Source organism: Hyposmocoma kahamanoa, unplaced genomic scaffold (genome assembly GCF_003589595.1).
Source record: "Hyposmocoma kahamanoa isolate Upper Pololo Valley unplaced genomic scaffold, ASM358959v1 88, whole genome shotgun sequence".
Classification (NCBI taxonomy): Eukaryota; Metazoa; Arthropoda; class Insecta; order Lepidoptera; family Cosmopterigidae; genus Hyposmocoma; species Hyposmocoma kahamanoa.
Genome location: NW_020654466.1, coordinates 13,294,416 through 13,315,362, shown reverse-complemented (window position 1 = coordinate 13,315,362; position 20,947 = coordinate 13,294,416). Strand labels below are relative to the sequence as shown.

Below are 20,947 nucleotides of genomic sequence, written 5' to 3'. Positions count from 1 at the left end.
TTGACGTGGCGGCGACGCGAGCCGTCGACGAAGTAAATCGAGGTAATCCTCCATTCGCCTTTAACTTTATATTTTGAGAACAAAGAAATGTTTCCATTTTCTTTGAAATGATTTGTGCGAAATTCTTTTGACACTTTTGCAAAACTTACTGTTCTAATCCCTGCCTTTATAAAGAACAAACTGCGTCCTAACTGCTTTATGCCAAATTTCTATTACGGTAATTCGTTCGTCTGCGATAATTTTCGAAGGATTTTATTTAGAGACGTACTATTTCACTGTTTTGATATTTACTCATACACCCCTCGCCGTACTGAGGAACAATATCATCATTTTCCTCACACCGATCCATTCATCAAACAATTTAGATCATTAAGGGTGCCTTCAAATTAGACGTTTATAGAATAGCTGCAGTGGCGCCATTGTGGCGCTGCAGCCGCTCAACTATTTTCATACAATATTTAGAAGCCCAGTTGCAGCAGACGGTCGAGGAGCAATCTTATCATTTTTCTCACACCGATCCATTCATAAAACTTTATATTGCACAGTTCTAAGGGCACTGCCACTGCTCCAGTAACTTTCAGACATAAGTTAACAAGTCTCATGTGCCTGTAATTTCCACCAACTTGCTTGGCAGCAGAAATAGGTAAGTGACAGTACTTTCCTGGACGAACTCTTACACAAGGACCTCTACTGCAAATAAAAGCGTGGTGGAGCGCCACTACAGTGCTTCTACAAGCGTGTACTTTGAAGACTCCCTAAGGTATCTCTAGGGTATGTAAGGTACCTCTACATTTTTAAGTTTTTAAGTCTCTCTCTCAAATTAAACATTCACAAAAATCGACACTGTAACTATGTTATTTATAAGTGTCGTGTCGTCAAACGTCGAAAGCATAATGCTCGTGGCCTTTTGTGTCGACGCTCTGGGATGTGATACGTAGAATTAGAGCGAATATGGATGAATATGTAGGAAGAGAAAATATCGACAGGCAACCCATCGTAGGTAGGTCTATGCTACACGATCTTCACAATAGGGTTACCAGAAATTTATTCCGTAATTAAAAGTTAATTGAGTTTACTTTACAAAGCTTTTGTGTTACGGATGCCGGGACCCTAACGGCTAAAGCTGTGTTTAGACAGAACTATTTATATAATACTTTCAAGGATATTTTCAAAAATTTAATTCACGCATCTAAATTCAATTTCCTAGTACGGAGATGGGATTGTACGAAATATGTAAACTATACAGCGACAATGGGTCGAGTGCAACATGGTACGTTTGGTTCCGTAGAGATAATGGAGTTATCAGTTTGTCACAAACGTGAGAAGCGTTTTCATATACAAGTGTTTCAAATATATATTTCAAAGATATAACTTTAGTTTCTTTTACATCAAACACCTTTAAGTTGATACTGGACGCAGTATTTTTACCTATGTGGCTCTCTGTGATGAGTGATAACGCTTTTGGTAAAATTGCTATCAAAGCCATAAAGCCAATTGAGAAAAGTTCATTGATCAAATTGCAAACGAATTGCACATCAAAATGGTATCGAACCCGGGTCCTCCGTATACTTCGCCCACAGAATATACGTCGATGGCTATGTTCTTAAAGGCGAACACTTCTCAACAGTGTTATAAAAAAAATAAAGTCCAAGTCTGTATTGAAGGTCCGTAGGCATGATGTTGTTTATGTAAAGTTTTGATTTATTTTTTTTATAAAGAATACGTTATTATTTTAGTGTAATGAATGTTCAACATGTATCACAGGTGTCCAATTATAATAATAATAACGCGCACACACTCATAGCCCCGAACTAGGGAAACCCTGTATCGCGGGTGCCATGGTCACACACATAGACAACCACTAATTACAATGAAACTCACGAGAGAAATAAATGTGTACAAATATTTCTCCCGGCACGGGTATCGAACCCGGGACCTCTTGTGTGGCAGTCCAGCATGGTAACCATTCGGCCACAGAGGCAGTTAATTTGGTCTTACAATAATTAACAAAGTTCAACGATCTTTTGTACGGAAATACTTATAGCAGTAGAGCTACTTGTGAAAGAGTTCGTCCAGGGAAGTACTGCCATATTAGCTATTCATACTGCGAAGGAGTAATGTGGGCATTACTGCGTTTCAGTTTTGAAAGGTAAGGTTGCTGGTGAAATTACAAGCACCTGGGACTTGTCAACTTATGTCTCAGATCTTTGCGATTTAAAACTCTGAGCGGCATTGCAACTGTCATGGACAGGCATTTCGCTTATAACTAGGCCCACGATTGTTCGCCCTGTCACTTGCTATATAAAAAAAAAAACAAGATATACATACAACTACGAGTTACAGAGCGAATGTAATTTTGAAATTGTACGATTTAACAGAAAACTGAGAAACTCTCGACCCTCCACATTAGTATCCAGATAGTATCTACTGAACGTCATTGACTTTGGTTGGTAGATATCTAAAACAGGAGCTAATTTTAGTTTGAATGGAACTCGCTCGCTTTACTGCTACTTTTTGTAATTCAAAGGTTCCCAAACGTTTTGGCTCACCGCCCACTTAGGAAAGGCAAAAAAATTTCAACGCCCACCACCACAAAAAATAAATAATTGAAAGCACGTATTTTTTACATTAACTTGACACAAAATTCAGAAGGAAAATAAAATATACGTCGGAGACAATAATAAGTACGGACACTAAACGGAACGCAAGCGCGCCACCTGGCGGTGTAGTCCGCACGACGACCATACAGAGTAGTCGCCAAGTACAGAGTAGAAGTACAAGTTGTTGTTTGATTTCAAAGTGATTAAAATGTGTTACAGGTTTTCTTTAAGCGTAATCGCATTCCACGATTCCTAAATTTGCCCAAACGATGTCTGAAGATTCAGTTATATACCATGTAGGTTCCGACATCAGTAGTGGGATCGCAACCCACCTGCCCATCACTCCAAGGCGTTGATGAAAATGACAACGAATTCTGGAGCGACGACGCGAACATGCTATGAGAACCCCGACATGAAAGAACCACGTACATAAATGCGGAGAAAATTGTTAAACAAACTTAATCTTTAACCTGTGAACCGTAAAATTTATTTTGGTATGACTCCCTGGTCGTCTCATTAGTGAATGACATTTTAAGACAGTTTTTAAGCGAGTTTTTATCTTTAACGTATGGTTCTTACTTAAATACAGAACACAAATTTCAACCAGCTTTGGTAACGCCGTCGTGGCCAAACGGTATAAGGATTGCTTTGCAAATTGAGGCAAGCATCCGTTCCGAGTCCTTTAAAAATAAAATGTTGTTTAGCTATGACTATATATTGTTTTTTGTTTTTAACGTCTGGATAGGTGTAAGGAATGTCTAAGTCATGTTCTTATAGAACAATAATTTCTAATTTTAATAATTCCGTTAAGTGCGACATATTAAAACAAGAAAGAAAACTTTGAAAGTCAGTAAAACATTGAAAGTAATTAACACTGATTACACAAATAGGAACGAAACGTGTAACAATGCGTAATCACAGAAGTCACGATCGTATGCAAACTACAGAGCGATTTCGTGATTTGTTAATTTATCCATACCCACCCTACGCTTTATCAATAATATCTACGCACCCACCTTAGCAATTTCTAGTGAACAAAAATTGTGATTTGTCGTTAACGTTAACATCAAAAAGTGAAACAATGCTGTTAAAAATATATGTTAAAACAAAACAGTGCTCGTGGAATCGAACCACGGTTATTGTAACTGGGAGTCGATACAAAAAGCTCCAATTTACTTGGAAGTTAAATGACGAAATTTAGTATTGGTTTTAAAGATATGTTGATTATCTTCAAGCAACACGGCTCTGTATTGATTACAAGATAAAGTTGAAATTTTGCTTGATGAAAATTACTTTAATTTTCTTTGTTTAATACGTAAGATGGCTCTCAGAACCAAAAGATCGGTTGGGGCATGTTAGAGGGTCGGGTATCTCATGTATATGACTGTACAAGCATGTGCATTGCGGACCAGCCGTCACATGGCGCACCTTTAAATTCATGATTGCATTGAACAAGATTTCTAGGATTATTATGTTCTCATGTGAACTCATACACAAAATTATTGCAGCACACCCGATAAATTTCTTATTAATCCGGTGAGATACATCCATTTTGTTTGTTTAAAAGATTTTGATAGTAAATTTAACTCGCTACACTATAAAGCATACATACCCAACCTTTTTGGTTTTCTTTGAAAATAAGTAATAAAAAAAAATTGTCTTTCTATTTAGTATTGTTGTGACTGCACAAGTTGTACTTTATTGTTTACTATTTTTTTTATAATAAGAAAATCTCATAACCCCTCACGCGATGCGCTCCTCCTACCGCAAAATGGCGGCTATTTGGTTTCGCAAATTAGAAAACCAAGTAGTTTAAATACAAGTTTTTGTAAATAAAAATTATTGTTCTGCATTGCTAAATATATACCCTCCGTACTACCAACAAAAACATCTCAAATAAAATGCAGTAATACACCGCAAATCCTGCACTTAAAAAGCACTAATGAAATTTTTGGTGTACTTGGATAAATATGATAATATTCCGTTTGAGTGGTTCTAACGTTTACCATGAAATTATTCCTTAAAGTATAGTTTATAAACATTTATATTCAGGGTAAATTTAAAAAACGCTACTTACGGTATGTTTTCAATAAGTAAACACCGAAATCACCAGCCCAAACAATAACACACACGATTCTCGTGACGTATTTTTGAAGTTGTTTATTTTTTTTAAATGACAGACCCAGGCTTTAAAAACTTTATGGTTTGCTAGAGTAGTTACCGAAATAGCAATTAATATTAGTTGTTTTACCTGTTATAACTTCGATATCCGATAAATCGGTATCATCAAAAAAAAAAAAACAAAAAAATCATCACCGGCACCTCTAGGTGTGGTATGCGTCTACGGCTGCATGTATCGTGTGAGCGGATAAGTACCTACCATAAAATTATATTTGCTAGTGCATTCCCGCATACAATATGCTTTCAAGCATTCCTTTGATAGTTGGAATATAAGGACGATTTAATGCTGGGAAATTACATTTCAGGTTCTGGTGAATTACTTGGGAAGAGCTTGCGTTACTATGATGGAAAGGAAAAGGAGTGGAGTGAAATCAAGTTATTGCTGTGTCTCTCGTAACAAATGGAAGTCATATTATAACATCTTTGTTGTTTTCATTTTTGCGATGTTTCTACTAACGTTTCTGAGGCTAGGTAATCGTTTGCGATAATTTAAATTACTACCGTCGTTACTCCGAATATTTATGTTGGACATTTAATTTGAAAAACGTAGTACATAGTACAAACACTGACACATTGTGATCAGTAGTAAAAGTAGTTTTAAAAACAATTTGTATTTACCAGTCAGCGAGTATTTTACCATGGTTATTTTGGTCTACTATGAGCAGCCGTACCACTGTAGGTAGAATATTTTGAAATTTAGTGCAACTTGACTGTTATGCAATACCTACTGCTTACCTTTGGCTGCCACTGTGGCCGAAAGGTTACCGTGCCGGACTGCCATGCAGAGGTTCCAGGTTCGATTCCCGGGCCGGGAGAAATATTTGTATGGCCTACATTTATTTATCACGTGAGTTTGGGAGTAATTTTTTTTGGGTGTAATTGTCAAAATTAAGACTCTGTATAAAGTTGCTTTAGGTTCATATATCATATTATTTATTATTATAATATATATATGTAAGTTTATTATGTATGTATAATAAGTATGTTTATAGTATGTTATTTATTTATACCATACAAATTATCGATTAGTTTTCTAGTATGTTGTTCTTCTTGTTTAGCACCAACCTATTGTGTTTTTTTTCTGTTTGGCCCAATGGTTGAGTGGTAAAGAATGCCTTATGGCATTAAGTCCGCCATTTGTACTTCAGTGTATTGTACAATAAAAATTTAAATAAATAAATAAGTGATTCGTGTTTGACTATGTATGTGTCCATAGCACCCCAGTGACGCGCACTGAGTTTCTCTAGTGCGGGGCTATGTTGAGTGTTGAATTTGTGTGTTTTACCCATGTGGTGAAAACATGTGTGGTAACAACCTGGCTTGTATTGCATTATAATTTATATAATTATGCGGATTTAATAACAAAATGAACGTAGATTCAGGGGAAACTTATAAAAAATTTGTGATTACCTAAAATGTAATCTTTTAGTGGTGTAAATACTTAACGTGTAATTTATGGACGTAGCTCGAAACCATTACTTAGAGTGAGTCGTTGATTTACTCATAGCCTTTTAGAAATTAAAACCTCGGACAATGGTTAAATTTTAATGACAGGTAATGACTTATTTTGTTTAGTGTTAAGAGATACATTTAGAATGTTTTCATTACTTATTAAGCTAAGCTAATTAAGAGTGTTGTACGTGATCTAAATTAAGTCAATGTTAAGTTTTTAATTCTTTGAGGCTTAGAAGTATTTTTGTTATGCTGACGTTCGTTGATGCTAGTGAGCGATCATGCCAGGACGCTCTAGGAGAAGTGGAATTGGCTATTAATAGTATTGAGATTGCGAATGAATGAAGATATAAGATAACGAAGTAACGTCTAGTTAATGACATGCACAGGTTCTCGATTCGTTAGGCCGGGACTGCCAGATTATCGTAGCCGTAGCCTAATAGAAGTCGGTGTCTGCTCATTGAGTAGTCCGTGGGTGCGCGGTGGGCGGTAAATCTGGGTGGTACAGACTTCCCGTGGGAAAGTGTTTGTAGTAACTGTTGTGATAGCTGTGGGCCGCGATTGTGACACCTGGTGCTTGCTTGATCTATGATGATTGACTTCAAAGAGTTTTGTTTTGTTCTGTAAAATTAATGATGCTCAATGGTACCTGGTCTCAGTAATCTTAAGTGTCGTTTATTCATAGCTGTTTATTCATAGTTTCCTAGCAGTAGCTGGATAGAAATTGATAAGCTATGGCCGCTAATCGATTTTCTATCGTAGAAAGTAAACAGAATAGACTTTGTGTTAATACAAAACGAAGAACGCAATCAAAACAAAATTGGATGTGAAGTATAGGGGACCGTTTAGGGTAATCGAGGTACTTGACGGAAATCGTTACACCTTAAGCGCATTGAGTTCTAAGCGTACATGCAAATATGTTCACGACAGATTGAAAAAATGCCAGTGAGCCAAACACCGTTTGAGCTAGAGAAAGTGAATTGAGATAGTAGTCTCAGTTCGGTTGGTCGGACCGTACCAGTAGCTATTTCGTAGCCGTAGTCCGTTAGAAGTCGGTATCTACTATAAGTAGCTAGTGAATGCGTAGTGCTGCCCGCATTAGCGGAGGTCGGGTCGTAAGGTCCATAAAGTGCAAAGAAACAAACAGAGGTTTGTTGTTGTAGAGAAAGCTGTAGAGCTATAGGCCACGAATTAGATACTATTGTTGTAATCCAATTACTAGTAATGTTATTTTCTTTTTTTGTTACCGTTTTGTACATAGAGAAAACAGGGTGCTAGGTTGCTCTAGTGTTTGGTTTTTGCGCTTCATTTAGTTATAATCTGAAAGACGAAAAAAAATGGTTTTTCTTGATTCCCAAATAAAAACAAAACGCGTAAACATGGTGTTAATTTTTATTTTACTGATAGGACTAGAGACCGAATTTTCATGTCAGAGTGGACCAAACATGTACTACCTATGCTTTGTTTCCATTGTTACATAATAAAACAAGACAAATGAGGACGTGTGTTGCGCAGGATGGCCGTGGAGACAGTAATAAGTACGGATACTAAACGGAACGCAAGTGCGCCACCTGGCGGTGTAATCCGCACCACTAGGTTTCCCGCGCTACGACAGAGTCGTGATGTTGTTGGCGAGCACGATCGGACGCTTTCGATGATCGCCATACGGAGTAGTCGTCGTCACGGAACTGTCCTCCGTTTCGCCTAGTGCTAATTTTGATCATCAAAATTAATAGAAAATACAAGTTGTTGTTCGATTTCAAAGTGATTAAAATATACAGTATTACTTTAAACGTAATCGCATTGCCCGATTCCTAAATCTGCCCAAACGATGTCTGAAGATTCAGTTCTAAATCATGAAGGTTCCGACACATATATATATATGTCGGAACCTTCATAATAGTATAGTTTATATAGATAATTCAGGTTTTTTTGTTCAAATGCGGTAGCACCCCCTGGACAGCGTCAATGCCCTCCAATTGCCTCTGCGGCCCCTGCCGCCCCCTTAGGTCTCTTCAGCGCTCAATGGGGGGCGGTAGGGATCACCTAGGGAAACTATGCTGTAATTTAATCCCGCTTAACATCACAGATGTCACCAAATGCTCGAAATGCCGATTGTAACCAATACTAGTATCGACTTAATACCAAACGAGTACATTTATTCCATTCGACAAAAAAGAAAATGCAGCAAAATCGCACACATTTTTTTGCAGTTAAAATATTCTGTATTGGAGAGTATCGAGGGCAAATTGCGAGCGGTCGACAGCGCTAGAGTAATATAGACTAAGTACTCGCAAACAGTAGTTACTCGCATTGTAACGAATTTCATTTCCTCGCAAAGGAGGCTTTGTAAAAAAGCTATTCAATATTAACATTTATTATTACAATCTTCGCATCTTGATCTTGCTACGCAAACTATATATGATGTAGACAAATATGTTAATGATGTTGACAAATAAAGATCCTTGTTGATTTTAAAATGGTATTTGTTTCGTAAACTTGATTACAAAATGAAACACGCGCTTGCTTATGACAATGCCGTGATTGCAAATGTGTATAAAGTGTAATTTGACTTTGTTTGGTCTAATCATGTTTGTTATACTGTCTGTTTTCATATAATTTGGATTGCTGAAAATTTGTTTCGACAAAATTATTAAATGCCATGTAATTTTGCCGTATAGGTCCAAAATTCTAGACTGTACTTTCCTGGTACACAGTAAAGTCCACTTACGTAATTTTCATCATACCATTGTGATATGTTTTTGCTGTCATCTGAAATGTAATTTAAAAACTATGGTTTTGAGTATTCAATAAATAACTTATAATTGAATCGAGAAGATTACCAGGACCGAATTTGTTTGCATTTCCTAGCTAGGTTGACCCCCTCCTGTGGGTTTAGGTTAGGTTAGTATATGAAACAGCCGCACGAGCCGAGTGAGCGAATCAAGCGTGTCGCGGCAGCGGCCGGCGAGTGCCAGAGCCGAATTCGTTTGCATTACCTAGACGGTACGACATCCTCCTGTAGGTTTAGGTTAGGTTAGTATATGAAAAAGCAGTACGATCCGAACGAGCGAAGTGAGCGACTGCAACTCGATCAAATTAAGTTGCATCTCGTATACCATATTTTCTAAAGATGCGAGGTGCTTTAATTTGACGAGTTGTATTGTGCGACACTGTGTAATAAGAATAATATAACAAAAATGTATCACATGGATATCGTTTTTTTACAAAATAAAAATATTCAATTAGATACATTGGTCAAACAGTTTGTTGGGGAAATAAAAATCGGGAAAAGAACAACTTATCAATATTTCACAATAGTGAAACATTAAATGGTGTAATGAAAAAAACCGTAACGTGTTTTCGGACAAATGAAACAAAATCTATTCAATAAAAATCGAAAGGTTTTCGGAAAAACAAAATTCTGTAAATCATGTGTCTAGCTTGTGTTCCTTTTACAGGATGAAGAAAATAATTGTTTGCGTCATTTATGTGGCAGCTGGTTAGAAGTTAATACACGGTGAATGAAGTCGATTCTGGCGCCAAAATTAAATGTATCTGAGATGGAATTTCTTGCAACGCTGTGGAGTATAAAATAGTGTGAAATGGTATGGTAAAATGGTATTAAAAAGTTAAACCTTTAGAAAATTGAGATAGTAGCGGTTGCCAGTTCACAGTCGAAATGCTAACGCGATGACAGCGACTGTGAACTGGCAATCGGTACTATCTCAATTTTGACAACTTTACAGGATGAAGAAAAATATTGTTTGCGTCATTTATAAAGCATCTGGCTTACTCTAAGGCATCTGGCTTATTAAATAAAAATACGTAGTTTTTAAATATTTTTATTACACATGTATGTATGTACACTACATATTTATTTATATTTAATAAACCAGATGCTATATAAATGATTTTTTCTTCATCCTGGAAAGTTGTCAAAACTGAGATAGTGCCGGTTGCCAGTTCACATTCAATATTTGATTTGCTGTGTTAACCGTACAAACAGTAGCAGAGAGTTAAGTAGCAGTAGCGCTTCTTGTGAAAAAGTTCGACCAGGAAAGTATTGCCGCCTTACCTATTTCTACCACCAAGTACGTAATGTGAGCATCACTGCGTTTCGGTTTTAAAGGGTAAGGGTGCTGGTGAATTTATACAATGGTGATGTTATGTTTGCACATAGGACTTTTCAGCTAATGTCTCCAAGTGACGGGCGCCATGACATTGTCCCCCAGATCTTTACGATTTAAAACTCTGAGTGACACTGCAACTGTTACAATAGGTGTGTCGCTTACCACCAGGCGCACGACTTGTTCATCTCATCACTTAGTATCCTATAAAACTTGCACGTTCCACGAAAATTGTTGAGTATATGAAATATAAGGCATTGAATTTGTAAAAGACCTAAGTAGCTCTACAAATTTAGTAGGATGTAACAAAAATGTGCAAACATAACATTAAACATAACAAATACAAATCATCAAAAACTAGTTTTAATTACAGTCAGTCATAAAACATGTCACTGGAGGCATGGATGATCGCAAGTAAACAATCTACAGTTCAGAGGGACACTGCAACTGTTATGGGTAGGCGTGTTGCCTATCACCAGGCGCATGACTTATTCATTCCGTCAGAGCGATGCCACACGGGAGATGCCGTACGTTGCGTCGTCGCAACGCTATGATTTCAACGCACCGAGGTCCACACTAGCAGCGCAGTGCCGTAATGTAACGCTGCTTACTTACGCACAGCGGCATCCCTCCCCGCTTCGACTCTTGGCCCCTTGTCCGATGATGCGCACACATTTCAACGCACCATGTGGCATGTAATTCTAATGTACATGTACTAAAACGTAGCATCACCGCTCAGTCGTCGACGCAACGCATCGTGTGGCACCGCTCTTACTTGATAGCATAACAAAATACACACAAACGTATTTTTATATCGTTGGTGTTTTGTAAAAAGGGCGAAAGCGCTATTTTGAAACTTTTTTTGGGTGGGTAGGTTTTAGTTTTGCATAACTATTTAAAAATATTTACGTCCTGTTTTAAATTCAATTTTAGAACTTAAACTTAATTAAAACCAAAATCGAATTTTAAAACAGGACTAAAATAGTTTAAAACAGTCGTTAAAACCTGAAACATGCTCTTCTGAAAAATTCTTCAAAATGGCGCCTCCCTATTTTCATAATTATAAAAAGTAAATAGGGTAACCACATTCAGCAAAGTGTGAATTGTTGAGCTTGTATAACAAAACAAAAATAAATCCAACGTGGCAAACGTTTACGTTGGCAAAGTTTAAAAATAAATGATTTTAACACACCAAACCCAAAGATTACTTAATCAACATAGGTATTAACATATTCTGTTGAGAATATTCAATAAGCTTTAGATTACTGTGTACAAACTTAATCGAAAATCAAACAGAATAGTGTAATTACAGAGAACTGATTGAATGGATCCAGACCATTAATCATAAACATTAATTACACACATTGGTAGTTTGAGAATAGAAATCAATGTAAATAATAATCTTCTTTTGCTAAAGTACATACGGAGTATCAACGATAATGTCATAAGTTTTCCTAACAAAAGAAAATTGGATTTTTTACAATTTTTTACCTAATACAACTTAGGCTGCTAACACATTGACTGCATGTGTGCAGTAAATGCGTGAAGTAATCAACTTCATGTAGCTGAAACCACGAATGCACGTGGTCTACCAGACAAAAAAGTTAGAGAACCTCTGCTGTAATCAATGATTTATCATTAATGATTTATGTACGTGTAATAATCTTGCTCAAATATTTATAAATAGACGTCTTGTCTATAAGTACCGATTGTACTTACATTTGTAAAGAAATACCGCCGATTGACCTGGCGTGCAAAAGAGAAGGCCTATACACAACGGTGAGTATGAACTGGGTTAAGATGATGGTGATGATGATAGAAACAATAAGTCTACTAACAGAAAAACCAAATTTACGTATGTATTTCAGGAGCAAGCAGTTCTGCGCTTATGGTATAGTCGTAAATAACCATGTAGTCTAAATTCTAGTTAAAACTAAAATATTCTAGATATATATACGCAACAGAGATCAGGATGAATGTTAGACAATTAAACGGTATCAGTGTGGAATAACAGTTAGAGTTAGTCCTTACCGTCTGAATTGAAAGCCAATCTGTCATTTCACGAGAACTGTAACATTTATAAAAATCATTTAATGGACTTCAGAAATTGAAACGGGAGAATCGAGCGGAATTTCGAAATGTTTAGAATTTGACATGATACACGCATTCGTGATAAAGTCAGCATGTGAAATTGTAATTTAAGCCCATTGACATAAATTACGATTTGAAAGAAATAAGTTAGTTTCATATTTCTGAATCTGAAATATTTGATTCAGAATCTATTATTCTATGCCGTAAAGAAAATAATTTGTCAATATTAAAAGTTACGTTTGAAACGGTAGTTCCTCTGAATGTCAGGTTGACTGTTGAGGTAGACAATTAAATCATAGATGTAAATGTTCAATACTTTTGATTTCTTAAATACTTCTCTGCCTTCCTCATGCAGTCTTTTCCAGCTACCTATTTTCAAGTCGTTTCGGACTCATGGTTTAGGACGTCCACCACGTAAATTAGATTGCCTTAATTAATAAGTACAAACACTAAATTACAAATTATAAAAAAACATGAAAAAAACTTGCTTAAAATTTTCAGATATGAACAAAATATTTGAAACGCAATTATCCGAGGCCGTGCGGCCGCTTAGTTTGATGTTTAGTCAAATAATACAGTATATTAATTATCTTTAATACAAGGCATTTAATTGCTTTACTACCGTTAATTATTGTTCTATTGTCTTAGAGAAAGAACAAACTGACTGGTTGTTTCTCAAAATCACGTTTTGAGCCTGCATAATTGCGAAAGTATATAATTTAACGAGAAATTGACCAACAACGACCTTTCCTTTTATATTCTTTATCACTATCTAGCGCTGGAGCAAAAATAAGCCGATGGAACAAGCTGGACCAGAAGATGACTACTTCAGTCACATACTACGACCATGTTGCTTAAAAGTACCATTAATGCCCAAAAAAGGACCATATTTCTATCACGACGAAACTTCACACGTCTTCTTAGAGAGTCGTAATCCTTAATATGATTATTTTAATGAAAAGTCTGGTAGTAAGCGGCATGCCTGTCCTTAACAGTTGCAGTGTCACTCTGTGTTTTAAATCAGAAAGATCTGAGGAGCATTGCCACTGCGCCCGTCACACCAAGACGTAAGTTGACAAGTCCCATAGGCTTGTAATTTCACCAACACCCTTCCAAACCGTATCACAGTAATGCTTACATTACTGTTTGATGGCAAAAATAGATAAGATGGCAGTACTTGTACCCTGGACGAACTCTGTCACAAGGAGCTCCACTGTATCCATAATAACAGATATAGAGCGAATGTCACTTCTAAACCAACGTATATCTGTGCGTTTTAACACGTCGAAACCCTGATGCATACCTCCTCGCCTATGAAACCTGCACGAACAAAGTGCCTTCGGCCATGTATATACGACAGAACATCTGTATTGTATAACGTTTTGCCCACAATAGAGCTACGGTTGCCCACGTCAAACAATGCTAGTCAATCGTTGTATCTCACTCTTCAAACATATGTCCTCATAGTTCGAGTAACAAAAGAAATAAGTATACAATATGTAACAAGGTACTTGATATATTTTTGAAGTTCTGTAGTGCGACAGAGAACCTTTATCAAGACGTTATACCCAGAAATTACTGCCTCAATAGTAACTTTAGTGTTTTGTAATGAAAGTGAAAACCTAGTGAAATGCAAGTGCAATCTTATGAAATTAGTCCTCCGTTAATAATTGACACTTAATTACTATTGTTAATTAAGTGTCAATTATTTATCATTCAAATTATATATATATATACATATATATATATATATATATATGTATATATAATGTACAGTTACATTGTCACTCAAAACTTTAAATCGCAAAGATCTGAGTTATTAGTTGATAAGTCCCATGTCCCTGTAATTTCACCAGCACCCTTGTCCTTCAAAACCGGAACGCTGTAATACTCACATTATTGCCTGGCGACAGAAAAAGGTAATGTGCAGTGGAATGGAAGGTGGCAGTACTTTCCTGGACGAACTCTTTCACAAGAAGCTCTACTCATACTATACATTACATATTATCGAGAATATTCAAATGTTTTTTTTTAATTGAATACATTTTATTTTCTGAGAGATTAAGGGAATAGGAACTAATACAATACAAATTGGCGGCCCAATGAAAGTCGCGTAGTATTGCAATATAAAAAACATACAAATATGACGTGGTAAAATTTTTATTTTCATGATTAGCTTTATCGAGTAAAATAGAAGGATTTTTTTTGAAAATGTTGTCCAGTACTATGACAATTAAAAGTTTCTAAATGTACGAGTTTAAAAATGTCTAACATGTGTCACTTTTCACATACTTCTCTACAAAAATGCATGTTTAAAAATACTCATAAAATTAAAAAATTTGAAACATTTACTTTAAATTATTTTTACTCCAAAATTACGACGACAAATCTTTGGAGGTTTGTCTTACATATAAAACGATGAAAACAAAAAAATCTCTACCTCTAATTTGTATGCATAAAAGGCAACATTCGACCAATGTTCAAAAGTAATTTTAAACTTAAAATTTCATAAAATTTATATCATGACATTATTTTGAATAAAGTTTAAATTTCTATATAAAAATGAATTCGTTAAAAAAACATTTAATTAAAATTATATTTATTGATACTAAATAAATTGGATACCCGGAATGTGAAATCAACATTTGATTACGAATTATTGTTAAGGTTTTGTACATAACCACTGACACTTTACTTTCGACACCAGAAAGGGTGATTCTAATATTCACCTTTCACCTTAAATTGTTTTAATCCGTAATATTTCTTCTACCGATAACACGAACTGTCTACTCAGAGAAACTGTCTCGAATTTATGTCTATTTAACTATAACTTTTTTTATAAAACAAAAAACCGATCTCAAAGCTTTGCTTATCCGCTTTATGTGTGTTTTTTATCTATTTGCCAAGTTTTATTGAAATCTGTTAACGGAAAGTAGGTGACGTTCAATAAACCGGATTCATGCCCTAATTTGTCGCCATTAGAGGTGGTATATTTTCTTGAAATTCGAATGGAACCACTACTAGGATACCCTCTGTCCAAGAAAAAAATTATCAAAATCTCGGAATAATCGCGTAAAGTACCAACAAATACAGTCGAATTGAGAACCGCCTCCTTTTGTCCTTTTTATGAAGTTGGTTAAAAACACATCTCAGATATGACTTTAAAATTGAAATTACAATACACATTTTATTTATATCTACTTGACCTCAAATAAGGAAATTCTCAATCACATGACAGACCGATATCGGACACGGCCTTTCCTTCAACTCCGAAGTTGGCAACGTACGTTAGCTAGCATGTGGTTTACATAGCCAATGTTCTGTGTGAAGAATTTCGCGCACCCAGAAAGGTGTGAGATTATAATTGATCACCGCCTATGATCGAGTATTCAATTCCAGCTTCAAGTGCCATTCATGTTCAAAATCATAGACTTTACTTTTGAGTACCAGAGCAACGAAATAACCGCCAGGGACAGAACCCGGAAAACTCAAACTAAAACTAATTTAAAAAGTTCGTTTACTAGTTTAACCCTACCGGGAATCAAAGCCCGGTAGCTTAAGATCTAATGTCATAATAACAAATCTCACATTGTTGTGTGATAGGGGCAATAAATATGGCATTAATGTGAAGGAAGTTTTTTTTATAATTTTCGATTATTCGAGTCATTACAAGTTTATGTAGTAGTAGAGCCCCTTGTTAAATAGTTCGCCCAGTGACCTTACCTATTTCTGCCGCCAAGCAGTAAAATGAACATTATTGCTTTCCAGTTTTCAAAGGTGCTATTGAAATTACAGGCGGATGGGTCTTGTCAACTTATGTCTTAGGGTGACGGGCACACTGGCAGTATCCCTCAGAACTGTTATGGACAGGCGTATTGCCACCACCAGGCGCACGACTTGTTCATCCGAAAAAAAACAGGTTGCTTAATTTTCACGATGGTTTTTCAGTTCAATCTGTCATATTCACCAATTCATGGTCCTTAGCCGCTCAATGGCGGCCTACCGCAAAATGGCGGCTATTTGGTTTCACAAATTAGAAAAGCATTCACTTTAAATACAAGTTTTTATAAATAAATACCCTCCGTACTACAACAAAAACATCTCAAATAAATAGCAGTAATACACCGCAAATCCTGCACTTAAAAAGCACTAATGAAATTTTTGGTGTACTTGGGTAAATACGATAATATTCCGTTTGAGTGGTTCTAACGTATACCCTGAAATTACTCCTTAAAGTATAGTTTATAAACATTTATATTCAGGGTAAACTTAAAAAACGCTACTTACGGTATGTTTTCAATAAATAAACACCGAAATCACCAGCCCAAACAATAACACACACGATTGTCGTGACGTATTTTTGAAGTTGTTTATTTTTTTTAAATGACAGACCCAGGCATTAAAAACTTTATGATTTGCTAGAGTAGTTACCGAAATAGCAATTAATAGTAGTTCTTTTACCTGTTATAACTTCGATATCCGATAAATCGGTATAAAATCATCACCGGCACCTCTAGGTGTGGTATGCGTCTACGGCTGCATGTATCGCGTGAGCGTATAAATAAAAAATTGATAGTGGTGTTGACATGTTTATTTCTTTTCATATTTGAAATAGCACTATTTGCACGAATGTAGCGTCAATCATATGGTTACAATCAAATTCTGTACAAAGGTTTTCCATTACCCCGAGCAATATTCATCACCGTCATGGTACCAAGTCAAGTAATTCTAAGAAGTGAAGTGAAATTATATTCCATCTATGTTAAGATAATCTTTTTTATATTATGTTAATGCATAATAAGGCCACCATGTGGTGGTATTTTATAAAGTAAATAATCTATTAGGCCTTAGCTGAACACCAATGATAAGGGACTGTGAGCTTAGTAGTAGATTAGTAGCTTGACAACAATCAGTGTTAGCACCGATTGTAGGGTATACAGGGTTTTTTATAAAATATTATCAACCTTGCAGACTATACTCTTATAACTAACATCGTAAACAAAAAAATTTGTTCCATGACTTTTAACAATCCTTAAGATTTTACTTTCGTACCAAAATACAAATATTTTAATAGATCCGTCTAAACCACGTAAGAAGAAAAATTGGAAGTGCCTTAAGCTTCGATTATCAGCACCGATGTCGCCAAAACTCACACATTCATAATTTGAAGCACTACTTTCGTTCTGTGGTCTAATCGGTTATAGCTCTGTGCGGTAGCAAAAACACCTGGCCAGCATCTACCATCAAAGTTGTATTGTGAATATTTTATAAATGTTTGTTTTATGACAGACAGAATGGGAGACGAGTTGCTAAACAACTAACTACCAAATACAGACATAAAAAGTGTCAGATAGTACAACAAAAACTTAAAAGTTTTGTATGGGCCACCTTACTCCATACGTGGACTGTTGTTGCTGACGCAGAGAATGACTTGCAAATAAAAAAGTAAAATTATATTGATATTAAATACAGGTGTTATGGTGGCAAATCTTTCCTTGATATAGTGTATCAGTGGTAACCATTGGTAACGTACTACGTAAAATAAAGTGTGAATTGCGTGTTTAAATTAAACTACGGCACGTGACTAAAGTAGATCACCGCGTACGCAGAGTTATATCGTTATTAGTTACATACATATTTATTTTTGGTAAATTTATTTTGTTATATAATAAGTCATGGAACAAAAATTGCTGTTTATTATTATAGTTCGGCGAGGATGTTAGTTTTTTACAAAATTTCCTATATATCTTAATTTAAAAGTCCAAACAGTCTTTCCACTACAGCGAGTCATCATGTCAACTCGGAATTGCATTAAACCGGTCAGAAAAAGCTTTATGTCCGTGTAATAAGATCGAAAGAGCGTGTTTCGCGTCGACGATCTTTATTAAAGTGAAACTCACGACGTCTTTTTAGCTCTTATTGAAAGGATTTAATACTTTGTCTGACCGGTTCAAATCAATTCTGTGCCTTTATAATTATTTATTTATTTAGTTTATAGACAAGGTACATCAATAGTAGTACAAAAAGAACTTATGAAATTACTGGGGAAGGGGAAAAATCTATTCGAACGTTAATTTGGTTGTAAGTAGAGGTTAAATTAGATAGTGAGCTGCACAGAGCTGCGTTAGTCCTGCATCGTGAGACATTAAATATTTAGGTTATTTTATGACGGGGTATTTATAAGTTAATATTTATTTGATTCAGAATATTGCAACATTTTATTGTATTATTTATTTATACCATGTAAAAATCAGTCAGATCGGTCAGAATCGGTCAGATAATATTCGGCGATCTCTAAGACTTATTCATTTTTAAGTAATCTTTGAACGTATACTTTAAGGGTAGTTTTTTTAAAGTTTGAACGACATGGAAAAACGTCACAGCTCTTTCCTATACAGTGACCTCGGTTAGGCAACAGTTAACATTGTGCGCGCTGGATATAAAGGTCCAGGGTTAGATTCCCGGTAGAACCAATTTAGGAAATTGACTTTTCTAAATTGGTTCTGGTCTGGGTGTTCTGGGAATCGCCCCACAGTGACGTTTGTTGCTCTGGTACTCATAATACGGGGCGTTCCCTAGAGACCAGGCAGTTGATGTGTTTGTCTGGCACATATTATTATTATACATCCCTATTATTATTCCTCTATAAAAACAAAAAAAGCTGCGACCAGGTTTTAAAAAGCAATCAGACACAAAAGATAAAACTCTATAGCACCTTTACCCACGGTTTACTGACACATCGATGGTGATTACAGCGATGTGATTGATCAGTTTGAAATTACTACTACATTCCACGTGATATTAAAGCCCTGCAATTGGTCAATTGCATTTAGAACTGCTTTTAAAAACGAATCAATGTTTTTATTTTAAATTGCGAAGGATCCAAAGTCTCGTCAATTATTGCACACCAAAATCGATTTCCTGTGGACAGATACAATCCTTGTACATAGTTGAGTAAGTTTAGTTCTCCACGGTATGACTTTTAACAACAGTAAATACAAATTCTTTGGCATTTTTTTTATTATACCAAGTGACGGGGCGAACAAGTCGTGCGCCTGGTGGTAAGCAAAAAAAGCCCGTCCATAACAAATTCAATACCACTCAGAGCTTTTAAATCGCAACGATTTGAGCGGCACTACCATTGCGCCCGTCACCTTGAGACGTAAGTTGTTAAGGCCCACGTGCCTGTAATTTCATCAGCACCCATATCCTACTAAACCAAATGCAGTAATGCTCACATTACTGCTTGTCGGCAGAAATACTTAAGGTGACAATACTTCCCTCTAACGAACTCTTTCACAAGGAGCCTTGGTTCTTCTAAATCTACGCCTTTGAGTTTTTTTATCGACCAATGTATACTGTTAGAAAATTTTAATTTCAAAAACATTTATTAACGAATAAATGAAATCAATTTAGTAAATATTTATTTATCTTTATCCTACAGTCTAACTAAATAGTGTACGGAAACACTACATTAACAGTGTTGACAAAATTGAGATTAGAACCAATTAGAGAAAGTTTGTTGCGTAAATTGGTCCAGCAGGAAATAAAATCCAAGACCTCGTCGTGCAAAATTTACAGTGTTGGAGATTTGAGGTATTGAGGAAATAATATGTTTTATATAAATTCGCTGCATTCTGTTTGTGTAAATTGTACATATACAATAAATTTTGCATTGGAAAAGTGGTAGTGTTAAAACATTCATTCATGAAATTACTTGTCTCTCTTCACACTCAAGCTCTATCTAAATATATTTGCTTTAACTATACCATGTAATTAAGTACGTAAATAGAAACTAAATTGAAATAGAAATTATTATTTACCTTAGAGCTGAAAATCAGTTGACGGAAACCGAAATTCCATGTTCCACCCACTATTTAATTGTCTGATATTAATTACGTTCCACTAACACTACCGTCACATGGGTTACAAACACGATTTGGGCCTTATTTATAATACACAACATCTAGTTGCGGATCCTTTACACGCCATTCAGTCTACCGCAACACTAAACCGTCCAATCTGTAACATCATGCTCCAAATTAATGTTCAAAAACCATTAACTGTAGTTTTGGATACAATGCCGTCCGAGCATACTTTTGGTTTTCAAGTTTCCACTCACAAAGGGCCTTTATTCACATTCTAACAAAAAATAACAAAACGGTGCGAACGGTCGTCTGTGGTATTGTTCGGAGGTTACACAAGAATCTACGCGACGTAGCCACGTTGTAGCGATGCTACGGCCGGCTCGCCACTGGCGGGGGCTACGAAAGTCCCGGAGCTCACCTACACAGCAACGACGAGCTCTTGTACCTATCCGCACACCCCGTCTCACCCACACACTCGCATTTATTACACGAACCTTGTAGGTGCAAGAGAGAGGGTAACATTTTTGGGGCTGTAAATGATGTACACACTAATGGTGATTTACTCACACACCCTAACCTACGCACAACTTCTCTCTGCCCATACACATAGAAGCGATTTAAACTT

The 20,947-nt window shown here is 36.0% G+C and overlaps 1 protein-coding gene across 1 annotated transcript in view; it reads right to left on the bottom strand.

Annotated features, from left to right (window-relative positions):
* LOC113235647 overlaps positions 1–20,699 on the bottom strand; it is a 128,160-nt gene extending 107,461 nt beyond the window's left edge. Inside the window, exon 1 of the mRNA XM_026471468.1 lies at positions 20,278–20,699. The gene's annotated coding sequence lies outside the window, so the exon portion shown is untranslated. The remainder of the gene's footprint in view (positions 1–20,277) is intronic.
* Between the last annotated feature and the right edge of the window lie 248 nt (positions 20,700–20,947).